This window comes from Podarcis filfolensis (assembly GCF_964270895.1).
Source record: "Podarcis filfolensis genome assembly, chromosome: 6".
Lineage (NCBI taxonomy): Eukaryota > Metazoa > Chordata > Lepidosauria > Squamata > Lacertidae > Podarcis > Podarcis filfolensis.
In genome coordinates, this window is record NC_139609.1 from 53,502,376 (window position 1) to 53,529,807 (window position 27,432).

At 45.5% G+C, this 27,432-nt stretch overlaps 2 long non-coding RNA genes across 3 annotated transcripts; one reads left to right on the plus strand and one right to left on the minus strand.

The window, feature by feature from the left end:
* Positions 1-1,947: 1,947 nt before the first annotated feature.
* LOC310764320 lies at positions 1,948-4,037 on the minus strand. Its single transcript, XR_014549121.1, has 2 exons — positions 3,894-4,037; positions 1,948-2,425 (listed from the first exon to the last, which is right to left on the minus strand). It is a non-coding gene; the product is annotated as an uncharacterized lncRNA (long non-coding RNA).
* Positions 4,038-4,741: 704 nt separating this feature from the next.
* On the plus strand, positions 4,742-18,108 carry LOC310764318. Of its 2 annotated transcripts, none has more exons than XR_014549118.1 (3): positions 4,742-4,855; positions 6,441-6,498; positions 17,949-18,108. It is a non-coding gene; the product is annotated as an uncharacterized lncRNA (long non-coding RNA). The 2 variants fall into 2 exon arrangements; XR_014549119.1 differs by lacking the exon at positions 17,949-18,108 and adding an exon at positions 14,756-15,076.
* Positions 18,109-27,432: the final 9,324 nt, after the last annotated feature.

The following is a 27,432-nucleotide window of genomic DNA, read 5'->3' on the forward strand; positions in this document are numbered from 1 at the left end:
AGCTATGCATATCTTTGAAAAAGCGAAATTGTACACCAACTGACCCAAATTCAGCACTGAGAAAAGTGGGAGTCTCTTAATTGTATACAATGCATTATGCGAGGGTGCGTTATAGTCTGCAAAATTTATTTTGCTGCTGCTGATCATGGGAGGTCTGTCAAAAGAATAAACTGAAGCTTTAGAGTTCTTCAGAACTCTTCAGGAGGCTAGATGGTAAACAAAAGGGGGGGATGTGGTGCGGGGTGGGGGGAAGAGTGAGTGACGTAATCTGAGGCTGCATCTGGTATGAGTGTTAAGGTCGAACATCAAATGCTGTCTTATACTGAGTCAGATCATTGGGCCCTTGTTAATGGGCATCTAGGTCAGTCCTGCACTGACTTTCAGCATCCCTGCAGGGTTTTAAACAAGGGGCCTTTCCAGTCCTACCTGCGGATGCGACATTCAAATGAGACTATTTAGGTGCTATGCAGGTTCCTGGTTGCACTGAGATGAGAAGGAGAAACATACAATAGCATACTCTCCAACCGTCCCTATTTTTTTTATTTTTTAAAAACGTATTTTTATTAATGATTTCTTGGTTTACAAAAGTATGTGCAATGTCTCTTTTTTCAAGTTACATTTTCTACAGATCAGTTTTATTTCTTGAGACATTAGTGTTACCTTAGGAAGAAAAAGGGGGGAAGAGGTGGAGGGGGGGCATGGTGAGTGGGGTTGGGGTCAGGTGGCAATGCTTCTATTCTGCTTAATGTATGTGTGGGGTTTTGTGTCAGTGTCACGTGTGCAGGTTCTCTTTACTATTCGCTTGTGTTCCTTTGGTGGTGAGAGAGGGTGGGGTTGGCCTAGGGTGTGGTTGGTTGTCTTTGATTGGCTGTAGTGAACTTTGATTTCATGTGTGAGTGGGGTATGTGTGTGTTTTTGTATCAGGTTAGCCATATTGATTCGTATGCTGCTGGCAGATTCTTGGTGTTGTCTTGTTGGGTTGTGTATGTGATAAAGGGGAGGTGTCTTCTTCTATTTGTCCCCGTGTCAGTTTCAGTTTGTTGGTTAGTTTTTCTAATAAGGCTGTTTCCCATACTATTTGGTACCATTGGTCAACCGTCCCTATTTTACTGGGACATTCCCAGAATTACAGAAGCCATCCTGGCTTCTGATTTGATCACAGAATGTCTTTGGAATGAGCCAGTGACCACAGCTGATGCTGTCCTCTCACACGAGTCAGATGATTTGGGTGAGAGTGCGGTGCCAAAAGACACACATCTCCTGTTGTTGCACAAGTAAACCGACTCACATCAGAACATGGTAACAAAAAATGTGTGTCTTTTGATGCCACACTCTCGTGTCCCGTTTTTCACCAGGAGAATGTTGCAGCTGATTCCATGTTGTCAGTTTTTGTATTTCCGCAGATGGGGAATAAGCTGCTGTATGTTTCTCCTTCCCCCACAGGCTAGTGGAGAGTGTAAAGCACTATGATAGTGTCTCTGCTAAATTTTTATCTGAGAATAGGTAGTTTGCAATACACTTTGTTTCTCTCCAAACTAGGGTGTTTCCATGTGGTTTTCAAAACTGAATCTGAAAGTGTGAAGTCAGAAGGGACTGCTGAGCTAATGGGTTCTTCAGCACTCAAATGGTACCACCCAGTGCCAATTGTTTTCCAGAACTCTTACTTAAAAATACTCCCTCTTGCCTGGAGGCTCCCTTCCTTTGGCAGAGGAAGATTGGCCTGAATGTTTCCTGGGGGAGAAGAACAGGAGTGCTTCTAGAACCACAGTCCCGACTAGCGTGAGTGATGATTATACACTCAAACGTGGCCAGATTTGGCTATAGACTGAGCACTGATTACATAAATACATATTTAAAACCAGAATCTTACAGCAGTGAATCTAATTGTCCGTAGACTCGTATATGTGTGCCTAATTAGCATCACATAAATAAATCAACAGTGGATAATTATACAGTGAATCAGCATTTATTTTAGCAAGCACTGCAGCTAACGGCAAAGTTGTGCCTCCGCTGTTGTGAGTTCCTGTTGTGTTATATAAGAAAGGCTCTGAACACAAGCACCTGCTGCCCCCGAAGGATGGCAAAGCCTTGGAGGAAGGCAGAGGAGAGGCCCTTGCCAGGAGATGCAGCCAATCATCTGCAGCAGAAGCAGCCAAACAGGTTTCCCTCAGCTGCATGACGAGGTTTTCATGCTGCCTTTTGAATTGCAAGGCTTGGGTGGATGGTTTGGCACAGTGGCAGCAGCAGCATTGTCTGCTCACTTGCCCACTGCAACCAGCTGGGGTCCTGGAGAGGAGGATGACCTGTGGGTCAGTCGGTCTCCTGTGTAGCGGCGACAGGCTTTAAGCTTTCCGGCCAGGTGTCTCCTATTGTGCATGCACACAAATTTGCACAATGGCCCTTCCAAGCTGTCCTAGCTGTCCACCTGAATAGAAGAGGACGAGGGAGGCAAAGATGCATTTATTTGACCTGCACCAGAAACAGGGATGATCCCCAAACCAGCTAGGGAGACAACTCGCCATAGCTTTTAGCATCTCTGTGTGTGGTTGAACGTGGCTGTTGTCAAACCGGCATCTGTTCAGGGCTGCCCCTAGTAGCCCTGTAACTTACTGTAACTGTTATGTACTGAAGTTCTCACCCTGGGTCAGCAGGGGGATTCTGTAGATAGTTATGCAAATAAGGGATCGAAAGTGACATTCAGTGATTGGATAGTTTTAGAAAATTGTTACAGTTATGTTGTACTGGAGCTCTATATAAGCAGGCTGACTGAACCCTTGAGTTCAGTTCTGTTCTGGCCTGTGAATAAACAAGAGCTGTTTGAAGAATCGCTGTGTCGTCTGATATGTTTACCCACAACTTAACAGTAACAACAATAGGTGAGTTCTGTCGCCTATTTTTCTGGGGAAAAGGCACCGACTACGGCAATCTGCAAAGAGTCAAAGGAGGAGGATCGCTCTCATCCCCCACTGTCTTCCATGTGTGAAGAACACTCATTGCTATTCCTATGGCACCCTGCCTCTAAGAATGCTTCCACTTCTTTGTCACCCAGCACTGATTTAATAGCCATAAATTCTTCAGGATTTTCTTACCTGAAGGCCCCTGTCGAACATCAATCTCGGGGAATTCCACAATATGGTCCCCAGCCGTGGCCCATTGAGATGGACTGACCTCAGGCTCATCTGCCCGTGACAAAATAAGAGAGCGCAGTGCAGAATGAGCACTTTACGGGCAGATGGATAGCAGGTGACAAAACTTAATGGTGCTTGCTGTTGGGATAAGGATTAACTCCTCATTCCTGATGATGTGCAATTGTGGCTTGCTGCCATCTCAAGGCCTCCCGTCACCAAATGACCTCCCTAATGTGCAGGTGCCAGGCTGAAATGCCGCCTCTATTGTCGGGTCAAGTAAGAAGCCCAGGTCTTAAGAAATCCAAGAAAACAATGTTGTATTGTTGTTGTTAGAAGCACAAAGGGAATAACAGAATGGTGGAATCTGTGGGAAGGGTTTTCCCTCTGTGCGGAAATGGTATGTGGGTTTACCCCCCAGTAATTCTGCCCCCAACAAGCAGATATGCCAGGGGTCAGCAAACATTTTCAGCAGGGGGCCAGTCCACTGTCCCTCAGACCTTGTGGGGGGCCAGACTATATTTTGAAAAAAAAATAATGAACAAATTCCTATGCCCCACAAATAACCCAGAGATGCATTTTAAATAAAAGGACACATTCTACTCATGTAAAAACACCCTGATTCCCAGACTGTCTGCAGGCCGGATTTAGAAGGCAATTGGGCCAGATCCAGCCCCCGGGCCTTAGCTTGCCTACCCATGAGATATGCTGTGGTGAAAATACTCCAGATTCAGGGGGGTGAGGAGAGAGCAATATTGAGCTCCTTACTGAGTAGGAAAGGAGTATGACTTAGTTTCTTGTTGAGCGATGCAGCAACAGACTGGTTTCCGGTACTCCTGTTTGCTGTCCCCCCCATGGATCCACAGGTTGGTTGCACCAGATGTCACAAAGAGATTGATGTTACCCTGTATGAACCTGCCTGAACTCTGTGATCTGCTCTGGAGGATCAGCTCTCTGGTCCATCAATATGAGAACTTAGACTGACAGGTGTTAGGAACAGGGCCTTTTCAGTGGTGACCCCATACTTATAGAATATGATCCCCTATGAAGTACGTATGGCCCCTTCATTGCTGACATTAAAAGAACAACCCTCAAAGCATTTTTATTTCAATCTGCTTTTTAGTAATATTTTTAATTCCCATGCCTTGGTGTTTTTTCTGCCAGTTTCAAAGGGGTGCAATTGGAGATTATAAATGGCTGATTTATATGCTTTGCGACTGGTATTGCACACCGTCTTGTGAGGACACTTGTCATATAAATCTTTTACTGATTAAAAAAATAATAATTTATTTGCCAGCAAAATGGTTTTACTATTGATGGGGGTCATCACGAGAGGTTTGACTATATGTAGGGTTGCTTTTTCTGCAGGTTCCCAGTACTAACGCAGCAGATTTCTGCATCCCCCTCAGAGTTCTGGATTAAATATACATTCCCTCCGAATAAGAACAAGTGGGGCTTTCTCCTTCTGCTTTCTGTTTTAAATATGCTATGCTGTAATACTGTAATCGTGCTTCTAATGATGTTCCCTGCGCAATGGACATGGAATGTTTCTTTGTTGATGCTCTTGGATTTCTTAGCAACTGGAGGGGGCGGGAGGACTCTGCAGTAATTCTGGCCCTATCTAGGAGTAGATTCCAGAAAGTAGTGCAGATCCTCCCCTTGGCCTTCTGCTTGTGGAGTGCCACAGGATTCAATCGGTTCTTTACACTGCTGGGGGAAGTCATCCAGAGGTACTGGTGTGCTGGTGACAGCCAACTCTCTCTCCCTCTCTCTGCCACCCATTTCCCACCAATGCAGTGAATGTTCTGAACTGGGGCTTGGAGACATTCATTCTGATTTGCTTGCACAAAACTTGCACAGTGGTTAGAATATGTACGGTCTTTATTGAGCATTTGTTTTTATTCATTCATGGGTTGATTGTATAACAAGGATCATTCATCCTGATAGGCTTTGTTTACACATATTCCTCTCCATCATTTGATCCTCCCACACTTTTCAGTGAACTTCCCAGTCACTTTCCAAACTGCAAAAAGGTTATTAAAAAAACACACACACACGAAGCGGATTTGTTGCACTAGGGCTTTAATCTGCTTGAATTGCACAAACCTAATGTTCTGGTAGGGACGTGGGTGGCGCTGTGAGTTAAACCACAGAGCCTAGGACTTGCCGATCAGAAGGTCGGCAGTTCGAATCCCCGCGACGGGCTGAGCTCCCGTTGCTCGGTCCCTGCTCCTGCCAACCTAGCAGTTCAAAAGCACGTCAAAGTGCAAATAGATAAATAGGTACCGCTCTGGCGGGAAGGTAAACGGCGTTTCCGTGCGCTGCTCTGGTTTGCCAGAAGCGGCTTAGTCATGCTGGCCACATGACCCGGAAGCTGTACGCTGGCTCCCTCAGCCAAAAAAGTGAGATGAGCGCCGCAACCCCAGAGTCGGCCATGACTAGACCTAATGGTCAGGCGTCCCTTTACCTAATGTTCTGGTAAGCAACTGAATCCCTCCTGCAAAATAGTGACAATCAGGAGGCACCCAATGATGATAAGAGTGATCAAAACAATGTTTAATCAAGACATAGGGAGGTCCTGTTGCTTGAAGGTATCTCTGATCTAGAGATAGGTATATAACTGGTGGTAGACCGGGTGGCTTAGGCTTTTTCTTGGAGAGGAATGACCTAGCCAAGTGATTCCTCATTTGTACTACTATAAAGAGCTGCACACGACTGCTTTCAAAAAGTGCTTATAAACCACAGATGCTTCAGAATGCAGCTCTTAGGATTTTGAGTGGAGCAGTCCACGGAGGCCTGTAATGCCATATTTACAGCAACTTCACTGACTTACAGTTAGTTTCTGATCCCAACTGAAAGGTCACTTTCATATTCACAGCCTTAAATCTACTGGGTCCAGGATATGTTTTTAGGGCCACCTGATATTGTATAAGCTTACTTTGAAGTCCTCCTCTGCATGCTCCTGATCATTTGAAGTACAGTGTGTGTGTGTGTGTGCAGAATAGGACACACACACACATACACGCACATGCATGCAGTGCTTTTTTCTAAAAAAATGTTTAGGTGTATGCGTACCCCTGCTTACTCCCAGAAAAAAGCACTGTAGATAGAGAGAGTGTGTTTTTATTGAAAGTTTTCAGCATACAATAAAAAATAAACTAATTTAAATGAAAAAGAAAGAAAGAAAGAAAACAGAGAAAACAGGAGGAAAAAGAGAGAGAAATAAAATACAGAACTCTCTTAACCGTTATCTTACAAATAAAAGGGGGTGGTCCCTCTCAGCTCTCACCTGGAAACTTCCATTTCTTCTTCCAGCCTCCCACCCTGGGAATTCTTCCCTTCCCTGCCTCCATCAGTCCTCCATCACCTTCCTGTGAGTATCCTCATCCACCAGAATAGGACCTTCTCAGTGATGATTCCAAAGTTATAGAACTCCCTTCCTAGGCCACATTGGGGTATTCTGAATGCATTTTTATGACAACCGTATGCTGTCCCCTTGTTTCTGCTGTTTGATGTTTCTTTGGGGTTTTATTGCATTTCCTCTTCTGCACTGTGTTACCCTCACTCTGAATGGGTGTCAAGGGATCGGGGAGATGGGGAAAGCACCAACGGATGCTGGGAAGGAAAGCACAGGTGTTGGCTATGCTGGTGTTTTCCTGCCTATTGTGCTATGATAATTGGATGGTCTTGGTTGGGAAGCCAGACATATTGCTTCCCCACCTTCTGGTAGATTCTGCCCCTGCACACTTTGGCACCTCGGGGTGGTGGGAAATCACACCAAAAAAGGATGGATGCTTTTTAGATCAGGTGAAAGGGTTCGCACACAGTCACAAACACTTGTGGTTTCTGCTCAGATGTACATGAAATGCTTTGCCCTTGAGATGACTGCTGTATTGCAACACTCTTCATGCTTCAGGGGTCATTAATAGCACCATGGCAGCACTTGGTGACAAAACAGAGCATTAACCTGATTAGCTCATATTTGAGCACATCCTTTGCAAACAGCGTGGTCTTCCTTAGGATGAGACAAATGTCTCCAGTTTTGTGGAATGAGACTATATATGGGTTTTTACACAAGCACACCTGGGGGGAAGACTGGGAGACGTCATGTCAGGGACATGAACTGGAAAAGAACCTGCTTCACAATCTGGATTGGAGGGATTTCCAACCATGGGGGCTTGCATCCAAATATGCAGGGACCAAGGATACAGACAGTGGGTTGTGGGTGGGTGGGTGGGTGAGATCATGTAGGTATTTGATAGTTTAATTTGTTCCCAGGTTATTTCTCAGCTAGAAATCAATGTAGTCATCCAGTGGCTTAGGATAGTTGAGAGTTAGAAAAACGAGTTCTGGAGTCATTATTACTGTGGTATGGAGGAGTCGTGGCAAAACGTCACTAAGTACATTTGTAACTTGACAAGGTTTGAAATGCTTAGGAGGGGCACAGTTGCACTGGGCTTCAAGTTTCACAAACAGCTGCTGAAGTGAAATGGGCATAGGAGATTCCATGGCAACAAATGGGACCCATGTAGTTTCCCTATTGCCCTAGTCCAAAGGTGAGGAAACGCCATCCTTTGGGCAAATCTTGCTCTGCCAGGGGTTCCAACCTGGAAATCCATTTTTCAAAACCACTCCCACCTGTCAATCAGCTAACAATCTGTTGAGCAGAGGAGTAAACCCTGCTCATTTCGGTAGGGTTCAATGCAAAACTGTTCCCAATCAGGGGACTTGGGCACTTCAGAGCACCAAGTCACTTGTTGGCCACCAACTTGGATGGCTTTCAAAGAGGACAAATTCATGGAGGATAAAGCTATCTGTGTCTGCTAGCCATGGGGTGACTGTCTTGCATCCCCTGTTGCAGAGGCAGTGTGCTTCTGCATGTCAGTTGTTGGGAATGGCAAGTGGAGAGAGTGCTGCTGTGCTCAGGCCCCTCCTTCAGGCTTCCCACAGGTTGTTCATTGTGAGAACAGGATGCTGAAGTAATTGGGCCTTTGGCCTGATCCAGCAGGACTCTTCTGCTCAAGCAAAAGCTTATTGGCAAACTGAAACGATCCTTCTCCTGACTCTAAGAACTACTGTCACGTTGCCGCTTTCTAACAGCAAAGACGATGCCAATTTCTTAAACTCATCTCTGGAGCAAAGAGGCACTTACAGGAGCAGCCCGATGCTGTGGCAGTTCATTTACTCCTCTGCTGCTTGCAGTGGGATGAAAATGGAGCCCTGCTTAAACTTCATTGATGGTAGGTGGCAGAAATTCTGCAGGAGAAGCCAGGAGGTGACAGCTGTACTGTATGTGGCACTGCCATGTTGCCCTACAAGATGCCATTTTGTGAGTTCCAGCTGCAGCCTTGGAATGGCTCCTCCTAGTGGTGGTGAGGGCAAGTGGGGTGTGTTTGTGGTCCACACACCATCCAATTCCCCTGTTGCCGACACTCTGCCTGCGTTGCTATCTCTCGCAGAGGGAACCTCCCCCCCTGCTGTCTGTGCCTCGACAATAGTGTCAGCAGGCTCAAAGTAAATAGTTATTTTATAATCTTATGTTTCTATCAGTCAACTAATGGGCTCTCTCAAACACCAGGGCTGCAGGAGTTCTGTGCCATTAAGCTGTATAATGCCATATTTCTCAGCTGACAGTCCTGTGCTCTCATCAGCATTGCTTACAGTGGCAGAATCATAATCAAAGCAGGTGGAAAGAAAAGAGGAACAGCAGACTCCTTTACAGAGCAGCGTGATGTGAAGGGCAGGCTGGATGCCTTGGGGAAGGAGCTTGGGGGCAACTGCTGGACCAGCAGCTTAAATCCCAGTAGTATTTCAGAGGGAGAATTCAGTCAACGCAGCATATTTGGCTCCCAGATGCTAAATCCCCACAGCATCTCTCTGCAGCCTGCTTGACCTTCCTTGCAATGCAAGATGTAAGCCTCAGATACTCTGCCTTTAGGAGTCACTGCATGCCAGGGTGGACCTGCCCTAAAAGCTGGATTGAATGCAGACAAACAGACTTCATGGAAAGGGAGTCTACAAATCTCCTCCTCCTCCTCCTCCTTCTTCTTCTATCACTCCTAGCCGAGTAAGATTGTCTTCCATAAACACAGTTTTAACAATGAGTCCTTAAGTGACCGTGGAGGCCAATTCTGGATCCACACGTCCTTCCATAGTGGGGACATTGGTTTCCTGGCAGGAGTTGATAACGGTGTGGATTTGCCAAGCATGCCTTCCTCTTAGCACGTTTCTCCCTTGCGTCCTGAGTTCGAGTGTCTTCAAAGCCCATGACACCTTTGGTAAAGGCAGTTCTACAATTGGAGCGCTCACAGGCAAGTGTTTCCCAGTTGTCAGTGTTTATACTACATTATTTTAGATTTGCCTTGTCTTTAAACCTATTTTGTTGACCACCAGCATTACGCTTTCTATTTTTAAGTTTGGAATAGAGTAGTTGCTTTGGAAGACGATAATCAGGCATCCACACAACATGACCAGTCCAACGAAGCTGATGTTGAAGAATCATTGCTTCAACACTGGTGATCTTTGCTTCTTCCAGTACACTGGCATTAGTTCACCTGTCTTCCCAAGTGATGTGTACATTTTTTCGGAGACACCATTGATGGAATCTTTCGAGGAGCTGGAGATGGCGTTTATAAGTGGTCCATGTTTCACAAGCATACAGTAAGGTTGGTAGTACAATAGCTTTGTAAACAAGCATTTTGGTTTCCCTGTGAATGTCCCGGTCCTCAAACACTCTGCACTTCAATCAGGAGAAAGCTGCGGTCGCAGAGCTCAGGTAATGCTGGATTTTGGCAACAATGTCAGCCCTTGTGGAAAGATAACCAGGTAGGAGAAGTGCTTGACATTTTCCAACATTACACCATTGAGTTGGATTTGTGGCACTGCAGAAGGGTTATTTTGTACTTGGTTTCATTTGGGAGTTCCAACAGTATCTAAATGGCCACTGATTCCCCATTCCAGCTTTAGGGAAGCAATAAGGGGAGCTTTTTGCTGAACCACAGGAGTGGAGTGAGAGTGGCACTGGAAAAAACTATGAGAGGGAAAACCAGAGCATTGTAGAGTGGGGACAGAGATTCTTTATATCAATGACTGTAGCTTCTATGCAGCAGCAGCAGACTTCTCCTTCAAGGGTATGGCTAACTAGGGAAAAAATATCAGTTTGTAATTTATGATTATCATATGCAATTTGTGCAATCAGGAGCTGATACTGCAAGGAAAGAGATGAACTGCAAAAGAGGGTCAAGCAAATCAGAGCCCTGAGCGGCCAATAGCAACAGGCTTATTTTGGGTGATGGTGCTTCAAAGGCATCAGTGTGAGCCAATCAAGATAACATGCAGGAAGAAGTGGTGGTGAATGAGTCATATGCTGCTTCCTTGGTCTCTGATGGGTCCCAAAAGTGGTGCATGCTGCAATTTCTGGCTACCACCAATGAGTAAAAGGCATCTAATTTGACACACTCCTGGGAACATCTTCACAGCTGCCTTGCAGACGTGCTTGTAGATCAGTGGCTCCAGCTACATAGTTGGTGCAATTGTGAGGCTCAGGTCTTTGGCAGTGCTGTTGCAGGCTGGTCCTTCTTTCAGAGCTATGCCAATCCCTTCAGCTGTACCATAATTAAATGCAATGGCAAGAAGGGGAGCCCCAAACAATACAGAGAAGGGATGCCATTTGCAGCCACACAAAACCATTAAGCATGAATCAAGCAGAGAGCTTTGTGTTTTTGCTTAGTGGTGCAAGGTGTTCGGGTGCATCTTCAAAAGCAGGATCCCATCATCCCCAAAGCAGAAGAAGAGATGGCTGCCTGGAAAGGGAAAGGCCAGTCATGCTATTTGCTGCTGCTCCACACATCCCCTCTTTGCTGTGCTCGTGGCTTTCCAGCTCATCCGTCATATAGCAACGACAGTCAGCGTGTGACTAATTTACCCGTAGCTGACTTTAATAAATCATCAGGAAAGCACCGGCTCGGGCACAAATGAAAAATTACTTAATTTTAATTAAGACTGCACAATTAATTTGCAGGACTCCTGCCAGGAGCTGGGGGGTCACTCCGTTCCTGAGCCAGTGCAGTTGGCTTGCGTTGCAGATGGTAATAGAAATCCAGGCTGTTTGGCTGAAATCTGTGTGGGATGAGATGAGGGCAGGAAGCCTGCAGGGCTGGCAGGCACCTGCCTGTTTGGAAACAAGCAAAGCCTTCAGACAGCATTCAGAGGAATGCAAGGCAGGAATAGATACAGTGGTACCTCAGGTTACAGACACTTCAGGTTACAGACGCTTCAGGCTACAGACTCCGCTAACCCAGAAATAGTACCTCAGGTTAAGAACTTTACCTCAGGATGAGAACAGAAATTGTGTTCCGGCGGTGTGGCGGCAGCGGGAGGCCCATTAGCTAAAGTGGTACCTCAGGTTCAGAACAGTTTCAGGTTAAGAACGGACCTCCAGAACAAATTAAGTTCTTAACCAGAGGTACCACTGTACGTAGGTTGGATCCCATGAGCTGCTTTGGATTTGAGCATTTCTAGAAGGGTTTCCTGGTTTTTTCCTCCCCATGCACCCATCCCATATACCACAGCACAAATTCCTTCTGAAAGTCACCTCGGCCTCAAAAGCAGTTTGCCATGTATACCAAGAGAGGTTCCCGTTCAAGAGACACAACAGGCAATGCCCCTTAGCATATGGGTCAGGCCAATGACCCATCTGGCCCAGCACCCTGTTCTCACAGTGGCCCCCCAGATGCCTGTGGGAAACCCTCAAGCAGAACCTAAGCACAAAAGCACTCTCGCATGGTTTCCAGAAGCACTGGAGAAATGCATGATTCTGATCATAGCTAATATTGTCAGTGAAGGTATTCCTGCACACAGACCAAACTTAAGAAGAGCCCTGCTGGGTCAGATTAAAGGCCCATCTAGTCCAGCTTCAAATTTTCCACCGTGGCCAAATAGATGCCTATGGGGAGCTCACAAGCTGGGCATGAGGACAGCGGCTCTCTCCCACTGTTGTTCCCCAAAGACTGGCATTCAGATCCATACCTCCTTTGGTGCAGGGAGCAGCCATGATGACTAGCAGTCATTCACAACCTTGTCCTCCATGAATTTGTGTACTCCCCTTCCTCTATTATTATTTTTTTTAAAAAACTGAATAGCACTATAAACATATTTTTTATATATAAATAAATAAGCTCTGTACTGTATACACAAAGACTATGCAATGGTGGTAACATGTGGGGCAGGGGACAGGTGACAATGAGCGTTCACCGAAGAGTCGCTACCTTGTCTCTTGTGTTACCGGCACACCAATTTGCTCCCGCTGTGAGCTCTGACAATGTGATTACTCTCCTGGGTTCCAAGACTATCTTAAGGCACAGTTGAAAACAGATCAGACATCAAGGTTGCAATTGTAATGGTGACTGTCATATAAAATGATTAGATAAAGTACGGATAGAACTGTTGGGAGATGCAAGCTGATGATCAGAAGTGCAGTTCTGTTCTGAGCCGGTGTGTTTTGGCTGCCAGATGCCATGGGTCAGCACCAGGGGGGTGGGTGGCGGGTGGGATGCTGCCATCGCCCATGCTTCTTTGTGGCTTTTAACTGGCCTTGATTGATAGGGCAGGATGCAGAGGCAGATGGACGACTGTATGAAGCAGGCTGGCAATTCCTGTGTTTTTAACCTGAACCTACTAATATATAACCAATTCTACTGGAATCAATAAGGCCATCAAAGAGTAAATGGATTGAGGATTGCGGAGCGTTTCATCTTATGTAGAAGAGGAAAATAATGCGGGAAAGGAAAGGGAAGCTCTTTCCAAACATATGGTTGCTTTTTTTTTTTTCCTTTCGTGTTACCAGCAGTTTGATGGATGCTGCTACACTGTGAAATAGCCTGTAATTACTCAGTGGGACAGTGTGGATTCATCAAGCAGTGATCAATATTCACAGCATCCAATCAGGTGAAAGTCTTCAGTCCTGGTCTTCGGGCATAAAGAAGCTCTAAGCTGATGGATAGATGCTGTTTATGTGACAAGCCACATTACAGGATTCTCACAGTAATGCAGTACACACACACACACACATGGCCCTTCAGCTATTTATTGTATACATGGGGGGGGGGGGTGGAGAGCAAAATGTAGGAGAGGGAGGAAAGGGGGTGGAAAAGATTGGGGGGAGGTGCCTGCCCACCATTGGCTGTGACCTCATACACCACCAGCAAGTTACTTCCAACAGATTACTCTGAGGGAATGTGGCTCTTGACAGGAAAAAGAAAGGTTCTGCACCCCTGTTCTATTGGATCATTCACACAGGGCATTAAAGGGAAGCAACACTATCCCTCCCTTCCATGACAATGTCATTTTGTGTACATTGTTGTTGTTTTAAAAAAATCAATGCTGAGTGTTAGTCAAGTGTTGGGCCACCATCTAGCTCCTGAGTGGAGCTGATCCCAACACAATTAGGAGTTCCCTCTAAGGTTCTTCTATAGCCGTGGCGTCATTCTGCATCAGGGGCAAGGATTGTACCACGCCTCTCCAGTGCAATGGTGGAGAGGTGTGGTATAGTCCTTGCCACTGATGCAGAATGAATGCACATCTCTCCTGATTGTTTAGGGGAGAAGGAGACTATCAATTTCACTCCAGGGTTCCCAATAATGAAACCAGCAAGCATCCATTTCCTTTCCTTTTACATCTTTTAATCTTATTTTGTTGATCATTTTAATATACAGAAAAAGACAGAAAGGGTAAAATTGTGAAAAACAAATAAGCTGATGTCCAGCTTAAAAAAAACCAACAGATTGCAGATTTCCATATCATAACCAAGCAGAGTCAATTAAAATCATAAAGGTCCAAATAATATAAACAGATCTGCAGTCTTGAACCTTCTTACTCCAGTACTTTATAAGAGCACCCAATTTTTCTACCAAATTTTTAAATCTCGTTACCTGCCTTCTCAGACTTCTGCCATAACATCCCTTTTCAGGGGAGCAAAAAGAGAGCTGTGAACTATTTGCCCAAGGGAGAGAATACACCTGGAGTATGCTTTCCATGGACATGTGACAAAGATTTGACCTTAAGTACGCATGTTTGGAAGTAAACTATGTTGATGCCAGTGGAACTTATTTTTGAGTAAACATGGTTGAGATCAATATTCAAGCCCATCATTTTCAGAAGAGGTAATTGTATTTGCAGTGGTTCACTGAGAGGCAATCTCTTTCTGCAAATTTAGCTCCAACTCCCTGGTGAGATCCTTGGAAGTAGTCATTGGGGTTTGCTTTTGCCTCTTCCAGCTACGTGTGGCATTTGGAGATGATAGTTGCTGTGAGTGCAAGAGGGCATCATGTTTCCATGCCACCGAGCTGTGATCAGAAAACCCTTTGCTAGCTTTTTGGCTGGTCAGAAGGGGATGAAGAGGAGGTGGCAGTCAATGGGAATTAATCTGGATTATTATTTTTAAAAGGGGAAGTACCATCTCACTGCAAGCAAGGCGACAAGATGAAGTCAACGAATGCCTGTGTTTGGTTGATACCCGACCCCCTCCCTTCTCCTTTTCTGACCCCAGGGGTACTTTTGCTTAGCAACCTGCCTTCCACTCTCTCAAAATTCTACTGAGGGAAGGTTTTACTTCTTCAATTTTGTTCCATTAGAAGTAATGAAAAGGATCTGTCAGCATGAACATCTGGAATTTCTATTGGGGAAAACTAACTTTCAGCCAAGGAGCTGACTCCTGCTGCAAGACAACAAGCCCCTGGATACATCAGCAACAGGCAGGAGGTCTTTTAATGCTTGCCTTGCCCTTAAGTGGCTCATGCAGCTTTCAAGTGTTCCACCAGGAGGACCACTGTCTCTGGCGAAATCTGACTAAATGGGTGCATTGATTTAATGCTAAGCAGATGCTGTCAAGTAATTAAGACTCTCCACTTGGAGGAGTTGCATTGGGAAAGGATGAGAAGACACACACACACCCCAAAGATGACTAGGCTTCTTTTATCATTGTTTAAGATGGGATGGGTGGATAGGTGGATGGATAATAAACAAATGAATGAAATAATGAATGAATGAATGAAGGTATTTTGCTGTGGTGTGCCTGGAAAATGGAAGTTGCTAAGCAGGCACATGACAAATGGAGAGAGAGAAAGAGAATAGAGACAGATAGCAAAGAGAGAGATCTCTGATGTGGACTGCTCTGGCCTTAGGGGCCTTTTCAGATGATGAAAGAAATGGCTTTTTTGTTTGTTCAATGGGGAAGGGTCATGAGTCTTGCATACAGAAGGTCCCACATTCAGTCCCTTGCATGTCCAGGTAGGGCTGGGAGACTTGCTGTCTGAATCCCTGGAGAGCTGCTGCCAGTCAGCATAGATAATACTGAGCTAGATAGACCAATGGCAGCTTCCTATGTTCCTATGCCTGCCTTCCCCAACCTGGTGCCATGCTGGCTGGTACTGATGGAAGCTGTAGTCGATGCTGGCTTAAACGTCATGATGGCAGGCTTTGTAATCTGACCCACAGGAGGTAGGTACCCTCAGTTTGCATAACATTTGTCTTGCATGAACAACAAAGGTGACACACAGGGAGGGAAAAAAGCCAAATATTATAGGTCTTTGTCAGGGAACTGCCATCGGAACTAGAGGAGGAGGCGAGGCTCCACAGCGATGCTGGAGAGGGGCCAAGCAGGGAGAGAGGCAGGTCTCCGGCTGGGGAAGAAAATCAGCGCAACACCAGGGATAGAGGGGGGCCGATGGGGGAAGCAGAGAGGAGGCTCCAGGACTCTTCGCAGGAGACCAGCGAGGAAAGCACAGGTCCTCCGCTACCCACACCCACCCTGCGCAGAAGACTTCCGCGCAGGGAAAGTAGGCGGCGACTTGGCGTCAAAGAACTTCTTTGCTAGAAGAGGTTCAAGAAACGCCCACTGACGGATTCTGCTAGCGACTGAACAGCCACGGAGTGGATGGCTGTCCAGACAGAAACGGTTTAACCAGGCAACCTAGCCCAGAGCGGCGGTAACTTACGCACAAGCAACCCCTAAAGCCATTACAGTCTTGAACCCCAGAAGAATGTGTTTACTATTCTTGCTCCAACATTAAGTAATAGGATTGCATCTGCTCAAATGAAACATGCTGGAGTCTAAGCTTTATTCTAATCCAGATGTATCAGTGGAAAGGAAAAGGAACTCTGCATAGGCTCCAAAATATATTTTTACTTAACGTGTACTAAGGTTGAGCATGGGTCTTGCAAACGGGTTCCAGGGGCTGGTTCTGATGGGACACGTTTTAAGCCATTTCTATATTATTTTATTGTAAGTGCATTGGCCATGTGATCCTATGCATATTTGCTTGGGAGTAGATTCCCCTATGTTATTGGGCTTATTTGTGTGCTTGGGATTGCAATTTGAGACCTTGTGGAGGCAAGCCTTAATTCTAGCATCTAGCACAAAGTAATGCCTTCTTTAAAGGTCCTATACAGAAATGGTACCAGCCCAAGATCCGTGCATTGCCTCTGTGTTGCTTATAATAAGACTTGTATTAAAACTAAAGAGGGTTTGGTTGATGGATATCCTGCCTTTGAAGTAATCAATTAAATTTAAACAAATTTTAGTGTCACCAGAACCTTTTGGGCTATTGAAAGGACTATTAAGATAACTTAACAATTTAATAAAGAAAAGCTGCAACGTGTTGTGAGAAGGAAAGGCCCCACTTATTATATTATAATTCCTTTTTCATTTCCTATTGCAGTAACACAATACCATTACCAAACCAAAATAGCCTCAGTATATAAACTCGGGTGCCCTAAAACTCCAAGCCTTGCCCATTAAGATTTGCCTCTGCCAATTAATCAGCTAAAGCTTTAGCTGATTAATGTAGTACAAGAAGCTCGCAGCCTTCATTAAAACTTGCAGTGCCTTTCCGACAAAGCCATTGCTTCTCAGCAAGACTTTCCATGCATGTACCCCATGCGTATCTCTTCACTTGTGACAAATCTGCCTATTTTACCATATTTTCACATGGCGAACATAGAAATGCATGTCCGTGGGAGTTCCCATATTGCCTATGCAAGTTGTGCATCGCAAACTGGCCATGTGGAATTGGTTAGGATAATTTCTGGATGCTGGGCCAGCAGGCTGCGTGGGGGTGGTGGGGGTGGTTGTGACCAGCGGGGGGCGGAGGCGAGAGAGAATCTCGCTGTTCTGCACTAGCTCCCAAGCCTGTCAGAGGCACCAGCTGGAGTTTCACCCAGGTGTCAGGCACAGGCAGGTGGAATATGATTCTCATTTCACAGAATCATTAATCTTCTTTTGGCAGCCTTGCCAAGGAGATGGGCTCATGTGAGATGTGGCCTCCTCACCCCCATTCTGTTGGCAGAGGGAGTGCCTGTCCTAAGACGTCTTGCTCCCTCCACATGACATAAACAAAAATGTCGGTGCAAGAGAGAAAAGGAGCTTCTGCTCTGTCTAGAGGCCCTGGGCACAAAGTTTAGTCACTGGGAAGGTTTGATCTGCATGGGCAGTCAGCCCTAAGCTGAAGCGCCATTGCACAGGGCCTGGGCTGTGGGGAGGAAGAGCTGCCAGGAAGAAAGAGGAGGCCTGCAGAAGATCCCATTGAGCCATGGCACCATCTGGCCAGGACTTGGCAGATGAACAGGGGGGCTCTGCAAATGCACCTACTAGGCGGGGAGAGGCTGCCCCAGATGATGCAGCACGCTGGGGCATGGGTGGGAATGAGGCAGTTACTGACACCAGATCTTCTTCTGCTGTTACCACAAACTGAGGGGGGTGGACATGATTGTAATTAATGAAACAAATGCGTCTGCAGCAAATGTTTAACAAAACAAATGTGATTTTAGCAAAGAAAATACAAGAGATCTTCAAGAGTGAAAATGAATGTAACTACAGAGCAAAAGAAAAATCTTTCAACACCCTTGTTTCGTATGGAAGAGCACTTGAAGCCCATGGTCCCTTTGCCTCAGTCTCCCAGATTTTCATTAAACAACCCTTTGAGCAGTGCTTTTTTCTGGGGGTATTCAAGGGTATGCACCATTTTTTCTAGAAGAAAAGCACTGGTTAAAAAGCACTGATATTCACCAGAGCAGAGATGAGGCGTCTATGGTCCTGCAGACATCACTGGATGCCTATCATGATGGGTGCTGCAACAGAACAGCACCTGGAGTCTTGCACAGGTTCCCCATTCCTAGACCAGAGCAACTTGTAGGTCAGTTTCTCTTCCTTTAAAATGGAAGCCAAGCTGTTCAAAAAAGTGAAAGGCAAACTGCTGGAAAGTTGTCATCATTGTGTGGTCCCTTGTAAGAGTCACCTTGGAGTCAGAAGGTGTAAATCACTTGACTTTGTTTTGATGTGAGGTTGATTCTCAGCAGCTGATGGATCTGGCTCAGAGCCAGCATGGCAGAGCCAATGGAAGAAGCCTTGGGTAAAGGACCCTTGAATGGTTAAGGCCAGTCAAAGGCGACTATGGAGAGCAGCGCACATCTTGCTTCAGACCGAGGGAGCCAGTTTTTGTCCACAGACAGCTTTCCAAATCATGTGGCCAGCATGACTAAATCGCTTCTGGTGCAATGGGACACCGTGATGAGTGCCAGAGCGCACGGAAATGCCATTTCCCTTCCTGCCACAGTGGTACCTATTTATCTACTCTCACTGCTATGCTTCCGAACTGCTAGGTTGGCAGGAGCTGGGACAGAACAATGGGAGCTCACCCCTTCATGTGGACTCAAACTGCCAACCTCTGATTAGCAAGCCCAAGAGGCTCAGTGGTTTCGACCACAGCACCACCCACTTCCTTTGCTGCCTCTGCAACCTCAGCTCGCTTGATGCTGGTCCATTATACCCCATTTTGCTCTTCAGCTGAAGCTGATGTGACTGGTCCCTGACCAAAGTGGGGAGGTGAATCTTAGTCCACTTTTTTTCCATGCCAGTATCAGCTCTGATAGGGAGGCATGACTGAAGTCATAGCTCTCCCCACCTCCATCCCACTCCCAGAAGCCTCCTCCAGCAGCAAAACACAGACGGGATTATGCAGAAAGAATGTCCTTCAAGGTTAGTTTGCTTCTCATTTCTGCTCCCTGAGATGAGAAACCTGCTGAAAGTTTGAGAAATCTGAAATAAGTTTCCAGGGCATTACAGTCCCTTATTACTGCTGTTTGTTTCTGAGACCAGAGGGATTATCTGAATCAGTGAACTGAGAAATTCTATCATTCTTGCAAAAATGAGTTGAAACAGAGGTGGCTTGAGGCACGAGGGAGCAATTAGAGTGACCTTGAAGGCCCAAGAAGAGCAGCTCTTCAGCAGGACGGACACCTCAATTAGGATTGCTGCGGGTGGCCAGAGGAAGGGGTGGGAAGGTGGGAGATGACCGGCAGCAGCCCAGCAGGTGGCCTCAGGGCCAGAGCTAGAAAACAGCAGCACCTTTACTCTCCCCTCTTCCCCTGGAAAATACAAAACAAAAAGAGGTTACAAATTGGAAGCATGCCTCTTTGGGTGCTTCCAGACTGCCAGTACTTTGTGGGAGAGGTTTAAGTGAATCCTGAAAAACTAAGTTTGTACAATTAAAGTGGATTAAACTTCTCTGTTGCCCTTGCACAACAAATCCATTTTTAAAAAAGGATTTTCATGGTAAGGAAAGTGATGGGGAAATGCACTGAAAAATGTGGGTGAATGAACAATTAATGAGAAGACATGCAACCCCACCATGTGCAAATTAGGACGCATGCTCATTGTCATATAACCAGTCCATTAATGAATCAGAACGAATGCTCAATAAAGACTGAATCCAATCTAACCTTTACAACTGTGCCTCATACCTTTTGAGGATGTGCTGGTTTGGGGATGCGAAACTGGTTGACCATGATGGGTATTAAAAAAAGGAAAGTGGAGAAGGTATAGACAGAAGGATGAGTTTCATGTTTGAAGGACTAGTTTGACTACACAATTTCCAGTGCCTTGCAAAGCACCAGAAGTCATGTTTGAGGCCTTGCGTGACCTCGAAACCCGACTTCTGGTGCTACTGGAAGTGAGGTTCTGAGGCTGGGGTGTGTGTGTGTGTGATGTCATTATGCCACATTGCAATATGATGTCATGATGTAACATGCACTGGGGCCCAGGTCGGCTCCCCTGCTTCACCTAGACTCGGTGTTGTTTTTCTAGAAAAAGAGGTGCCGGAATTCACCATGAACACCTCTCTCGTTCTCCTAGAATGGCAATGGTGCTCACCTGAGAGGTGCCATAACTGAGTTCTAGTAAGTTCTGGCTGAAAAAAAGTCCTGCCTAGACTGCTATCTGATTTTGGGTGCCGTAATCTTGGAAGCGTGACCGCAATCCCCAGAGTGAACCCCATTATTTCAGTAGGACTTCACTGAATAGATATGAATAGGGTTGTGTGCACACTCTCTCACTACATATATAGGCAAAGTGGAATGTGTTCAGGAAAATAAGTCCCATAAGAAAAAATTGAAGGAAGTGAGAAGAGAAGATTGTGGGGGACTAAGAGAGAGCTGTGTTCAGTGTTTGAGGTGCTCCCTAATCCCAAGTCTGGCTTGGCTGTCAAGGGATCCTGACATGTGTCACAGCAGGGGTTTTTTTTTAATCTAGACATTTGACAAGGACAAAAATGTGGCAAATGCATCAACAAGGCTAGCTGCTGTTCTTGCAGTAATATCTTGACACTTCATTCATCATCATCATCATCATCATCATCATCATCATCATCATCATGTTTTTAGCTCTCTGAAGGCTGGCATGCACATGAAACCAATGGAGCTATCAGACTCTTAGTCCATCTACCAGCTGGATTCTAGCTCATCAGTAGGTGCCGTAGCTATCACTCAAATACTAGTCCCCTGATTCTGTCAGCAACATTCTCCTACATTTTACAGATGAAAATAGGAACGTCCTTGTAGCATTCCATTCTGCCTTGTTCAGGCTGTGCACAGTATGGCAGGTTAGAGCTGTGCCATCCTCTGAATGACTGCATCCTAGAGAAAAGCAGTGTTTACCTTCTAGAGTCTCAGGGGAGAAAGCAAAACCCAGAATAATGACAGTGTTAGCATGAAGAGTATTAACAAGGCATCCTCCAAGACAGGACCAAGGAGAAGTACGGTAAAATAGAATCCTAGAATTGTAGCGTTGGAAGGGACTCCAAGGGCCATCTAGTCCAAACCCGTGCAGTGCAGGAATAACAACCAAAAGAGACACCCTGAGATTGTGTGCATCAGTTGGTAAAACTGTGCTGGGCACAATCATGCCCAGCTTACTTCTTTGCCACTGCCCACCAGTAAGCAGAGTGCTGCCTCTGCCTCTGCCTCCTCTATTATCAGGTGGCCCCAGCAGCAGCAGCAGCAGCAGGCACCCATGGAATGGCTCAGGCAGGCAGGCAAGTAAACTCCACACACAGTTGTGCCAAGGGGAGAGGACAGAAGGACCACATGCAATACTGGCTGCAGCAACAGGGGTGCCAGTCTCTCTCTCTCTCTCTCTCTCTCTCTCTCTCTCTCTCTCTCTCTCTCCCTCTCTGCCTCTTAAAGCCGTAGATGGCTTCTCATCGGTTTACAAAACAGGGCAACCCATTGCACAGCATGGTTTAAAATGCAGAACAATTTAAAACCCACCACGATTAAAATGCTCAATAAAGCAATCTTATTAAAGCATTAAAATATAAGCACCCACAATTAAAACACGCCATGAAGCACAGCAACTGAAATGGAACGCCTCGGGTGAAGGAGATCCAAGGTGCATCAGCTGCTTCTGGAACCCGGCTGCCGCCGCTATGCACAGCCTGCAGCACGTGAACCCAGGCCCTCTTGGGTGGATTGGCAGTGGCAGCAGTCAGTCAAGTCTGTGGACTACCCTCCTGACCCACTAGGGACCTGAGCAGGCAAGCAGGTGTGCAGGTAGCAGCCTGACACCTGACCCTTGTTGGTAAGCAGGCCAAGTACACTGAGGGTAGACACACACACACACACAGCCATGGGGATGGTAGGAGAACCTCCTTGTACAGAGTAGGCTGTCTAGATAGGGGATCAAAGATTTTCTGACAACCCAGGAACTCCCTTCGTTTATGGCACAGACAGCAAGAAGCCCCAGGCCAGCCCTTTTTTGTCATTTGAGAATCAGGTCATGTCGTTTAGCTTTGGCTGCTCTCCAGGAGGCAATGAGCACTAGAGAAGTGAGAGCAAATGGCTTGGGGGCTGTTAATTCCAAGGGTACAAAGTGAATAACTAGACTCCACAAGGTGAGATCTATTCACTTGGACTCTGTAATGCCAGCTTCAAGGCAAAATGTGTATGTGGAGGGGCAGGGTAAATGGGAGCGTTCTTTCTCACACTAAATAAAGGCTGCACAAAGGCTGCACGTCTATTACCATTCACCAGAAGTCCCACTGAACTCAACGGGGCTTACTTCTGAGTAGACCTCTAGAAGGTTGCACAATTGGGTTGCAATCCTAAACATGGTTCAGGACCACTATACCTCATGGATTGCCTCTCCATATATGAACCCACCTGGACCCTGCGATCATCATCTGAGGCCCTTCTTTGAGTGCTTCCTCCATGAGAGGTCCACAGGGTGGCAACATGAGAACAAGCCTTTTCTGTAGTGCAGGCTTCCTCAGACTCAGCCCTCCAGATGTTTTGAGACTACAGTTCCCATCATCCCTGACCATTGGTCCTGCTAGCTAGGGATCATGGGAGTTGTAGGCCAAAAAAATATCTGGAGGGCTAAGTTTGAGGAAGCCTGCTGTAGTGGCTCCTAGCTTGTGAAATGTTCTCCTCAAGGAGGCTCGCCTGGTGCCTTCACTACATAAATTTATGTGCTGGACAAAAACATCCCTCTTTTCCCAGGCCTTTGGCTAATTAAACAAACTATGGCCTTTTAAGCACTCTTGGGTGTGTGTGTGTGTGTGTGTGTGTGTGTGTGTGTGTGTGTGTTATTGTCTTTGCTTGTTACCATGTTGTGCATTTTTGTGTTTTTATTTTGTAAACCACGCTGATGAAGGGTATTATAGAAATGTAATAAACAGTAGCAATAATAAATACACTCACTAAGGGCCATCCAAGGCATGTTACTCAGAAGCAGGTCCCACTGATTTCGCTTGGGTTTATTTCCAGGTACAGATGGAGAGCGGGGTGAGCAGGCTTGGTGGATCTTCTTTGCTTTTTAGAATAACCAACTTTACGATCCACCAGTGAGGGGTAGATACAAAATTATGTCACAGGAGACTTTATGTAAATGTATAATTAAGGATCAGGGGGCCTCTGAGCAGTTGCTCAGCCCCATAATTTGTTTTAGGGAGCAGATCTAATCTCACAGTCTTCTCACGCACAAATCAGTCCTGCTTTCTCCTCTGCCGCATTTCATTTCTCACTCTCCTCTTTCTTCACTTCAGAAACCATGTGGTGTTTTTTTTTTAGGGGGTGGTGCTATTGTTAAACCACTGGGCGCCAGAAATGCTTGTCAATCTACTACAAATCATGTCGAGATCTCTCATTAGATTCTGATTGGCCTATTGCCCACTCCTAATGTGTAAGACTGCAGTCTAAGTTCAGTGGTTAGACCTGTGTAGGAACTTGCTTAAACATATTTTACTTGCTGGGGGGGGGCTGACAAAATTGGGGTGTGTGTGATGGATATATATAAAATTATGAGCAGTGCAGAAATAGTGAATAGACAGATTACCACCCACCCACCCCCAGTAACTCAATAGAGTTCTTTGGCAGCAAATTCAGAACAAGCAAATGGTTGCATTTCTTTCCATAGCACTGAACTAACATTGCATTGCCATCTCATTCTGGCGTCTTTTGCCATAGATCTAGTCCCTCCATAAAGCTTATCGGGATAGAAAAATGATTTGATTTACAAATTGATGTGCTAACAGAAATTCTTCTCTGGTAATTTCCCACTTATAATTAAATATGAGAGGACTTCATTTGTGTCTTTTCTAAAAAGTTGACATTTCTACTGAGATGCTAACCATCCTGAAAGCTCAATGCTTTGATTGATAAAATCACCAGCCCATGACATTTCCATGCAGCTTCTTCCATCTCATCATTGATTCAGGGCAGAAACCTATTCTAGCATATGCAATGTGCATAGATTTATTGCTGTCTTCATGGTGAACAGGATACAGAAAAACTATCATGCAAGGAGTATCATACTTTTTCCTAATTGCATGGTTTAGAGTCTAAATGTTCTTGGTTAATCATTAGCCTGCCAAAAAGCTGCTAAAATCTTCCTGACATGGGGGATATAGCAAATTTAGATTTTGGAGAGCTGGATAACTAATGTTCAAAAACATAGGAAGCTATTGAAAAATGGGTGGATGTACACCACACAGAAGAGACTGGCTCCAGAGTGCAGCAAGGGTAGGCATTTGCTGGGGAACCATGATTTTTGCAAATGGCCCACCCAACCCCAAGTGGGTCATTCATCTCATTTTGCAAAGTGCATCCAAGACAGTTGACAGTATTGTAAGAAAATTATTGGATGATGTGCTCTGCCTCTAGTGGGTTTAAGATGGGCATGGGTCGACATCTGCAAAAGATCCCCCACATCTTGTTTAAGAGTGTATATCACCAAAACATGGCCTCTGAAATCCTGATGCCAACGCTGGATGGATATATAGATTACAGTCTGGTGCTAATCTGAGTTGATGATCCTGAATTTCCAATATGATCATCTGCTTTATTCAAACACATTCTGCAAGTTTAGCTTCATTTCTGCAGAAGCGAATGTTCAAACCAAGTGCAGCTGTGCATTTTGAGGAGAATCCACCTTCTCTCCCAAGGCATGCACACATGGGCACAATCCTCATTTTGTGGGCCGAAGCTAACAATAATTCCATAGATGGCCTGAAAACAGCTCCTTAATAAAAGGGCAGTGAGCAGCTGTCATTCTACTGTGCCAGCATCTGTCAGATACAATGATTATCTATCATTAGGTGTAGCTGAAATAAGGGGATTGTGATAGAATGTGATAAAATGGGAAATGTCTTGGTTCTGTCTGGAATTTATGTGGCTGAAAGAGAGCATTAGCATGAGACATTGTTCTGTTCTACTGGCATTACCTCTTAATACATTCCTAATACTCATCATTATAGCGTATAGCCCCCGCTTCGTTCCACGCAGCCAGCCAGAAATGTCCTCCAATCAGTCAGCTGTCACTATTCATAGATCAAGATTCATGATCATAACACATTCAGCACACTGTCCACGTGGCAAGCTGCCTTCAAACTGTGCTGCCATCCATCATGCGCAGTGACCTCTGGCATAGGATGGAGAAGCTGAAGCAAAGGGCTGGATGACAGCTCCAGAAGGAATGGCGAGTAACAGGCGGCAACTGGACCTTGCTGGAACCAAAGCTGGATCTTTGCTGCAAGCACACTTAAGCCTGTTTATTTGCTGGGCTTCCTGTCTTGTAGGGATTCAGAGTCTGGGATTTAGTTTTATGAAGGTGCTAAGGTTTCTCATCTACAGGTCCTTGGACTCATCAGAATGACCTTTTCCCTTGAGGTCATGTTACCCATCAAGGGATTTTTGTACCCTGGGCATTTTTCAACTTTTACATTCAAGGGTGGAAGACATATTTGGGGTGAAAGACATGGGGCAAGGGCTACTGATGAAATGAGGCAGGGATTGGGATGAACAACAACAGACACCTCTCTTCCTGCTTTCCTGAGAGTCAGGCATGGATCTCTATTTTAGAAGCCAAGAGGCTGTGGAAGCATCACACATGTCCTTCTTCTGGAAGCCCCATTTGGAAGTCCTCCTCCTTTGGAAGTGTCTAAACAGACAGTATGATTTGAGAGCTGCTTCCAAGATCCACCCCCCCTACCCTCCACTGCACTGGTCCCGAGGGAACAGCTAGCGCAGTAAAGTCTAGTTTTGGAACGTGCAAAAGGAAAATAATGGCTTTAAAGTTTATTTACTTTTTAACAGCAGACTGTGCATTAGTTCTATCTTACCTGTCTCCATTGCAGAATTGTACAATTGCCCTTAATGCTGCCCATTCCTAATAATGCTACCGTGTGTGTGGCTACGACAGTTAAGCAATCTTTTATTAGACCAGCTTGCCTTTAGAAGACGAAAAAAATACTGCACGTGCCTTGTGCTATATGGAATGCAGATATTTTAAAATGCATTTGGACGTTTATACCCTGCCTTTCTATGCTGGAAATCACACTCAAGGTGTCTTACATATGGGGATATGATGTTAATCATCAGTGTTAATCTCTGTCAATCCAATTCAAGCTGTAGGGGGCATTCATGTTTGCATGTCTACACTGCACATCTCCCAGGGGGCACCACTAAGGGTGAAGGAGATAAGAGATTGGAAACATACAGGTACATGCAGCAAACATGGGGCACGCCTTGTAAACACAGGGATCTGTGCTGTAGATGCACAATCGACTCTGACTACCAGGAAGGTGTCGCTCATATTGTTGCAAACATGCCCTCTACTCACTATGAGCCCTGTTTGCTTCTGCAAACTCCAGATTAACTCCACCAAAGTCATTGTATGAACAGAACAGCTTCCACTCACACAACTGAACTTCTCCTGTCTCCATCCCTAAATCTGCTCTGAAAGTTTGGGAGAATCTCCAGAGATTGGAACCCCCATAAAATTACAATGACTAGATGCAAGAGGAGCTCTGTACAATATGTTGCAGTGTGTATGTTACCTGAGCTTGAGGCTTAGAGGGTTGGAAAAAACAAGATAGGCCATTGAAGACAGGAGCCTTGTTTTCTCTTGTTTTGAGCATTTAAAAAGGGGAAGATGGTTTGCAAGTCAGTGGAGTTCGAAGCTCCCATTAGTAGTTTATTTGACCCAGGAGGAGGTCTAAGGGTCAGTTTAGGTAGCTCCCCCTCTGGCTTGTGGCTGCAATACTGGACTACATTACAAGGCTGTTGTAAGCTACTTTCTCAGCACAGCTTTCCAACTTGCAATAGGAACAGAACAGTGAACTAAGTGATTTTTGTATCCTACTCTCTCAGTCCAATCTGTAATACAAGGAAAAAAGCAGCAAATAACACTGCAGTGCTGTTGAAATCTACTCTCTCAGCTTCTAATCAACCCCCAGCCTGCAAATAAGAAGCAAATACTCTTGGGCAATATTGCAGGGTTGTCATAAACCACTCAGAGCCTGATCTGAAGTATTCCATGTGAATGACACTGCATGACCATCATAAGTCACTGCCTTCCAGCAGCTGCAGTTTGGGGGCAGCGAACTGCATTTGCTTTGGAATCTGTATTAGCAAGGCTGTTTTTTTAAAAGCGTCACACTAAATAAGAACTGAGACTTTCTGAGGAGGGGCTATTGGCTTC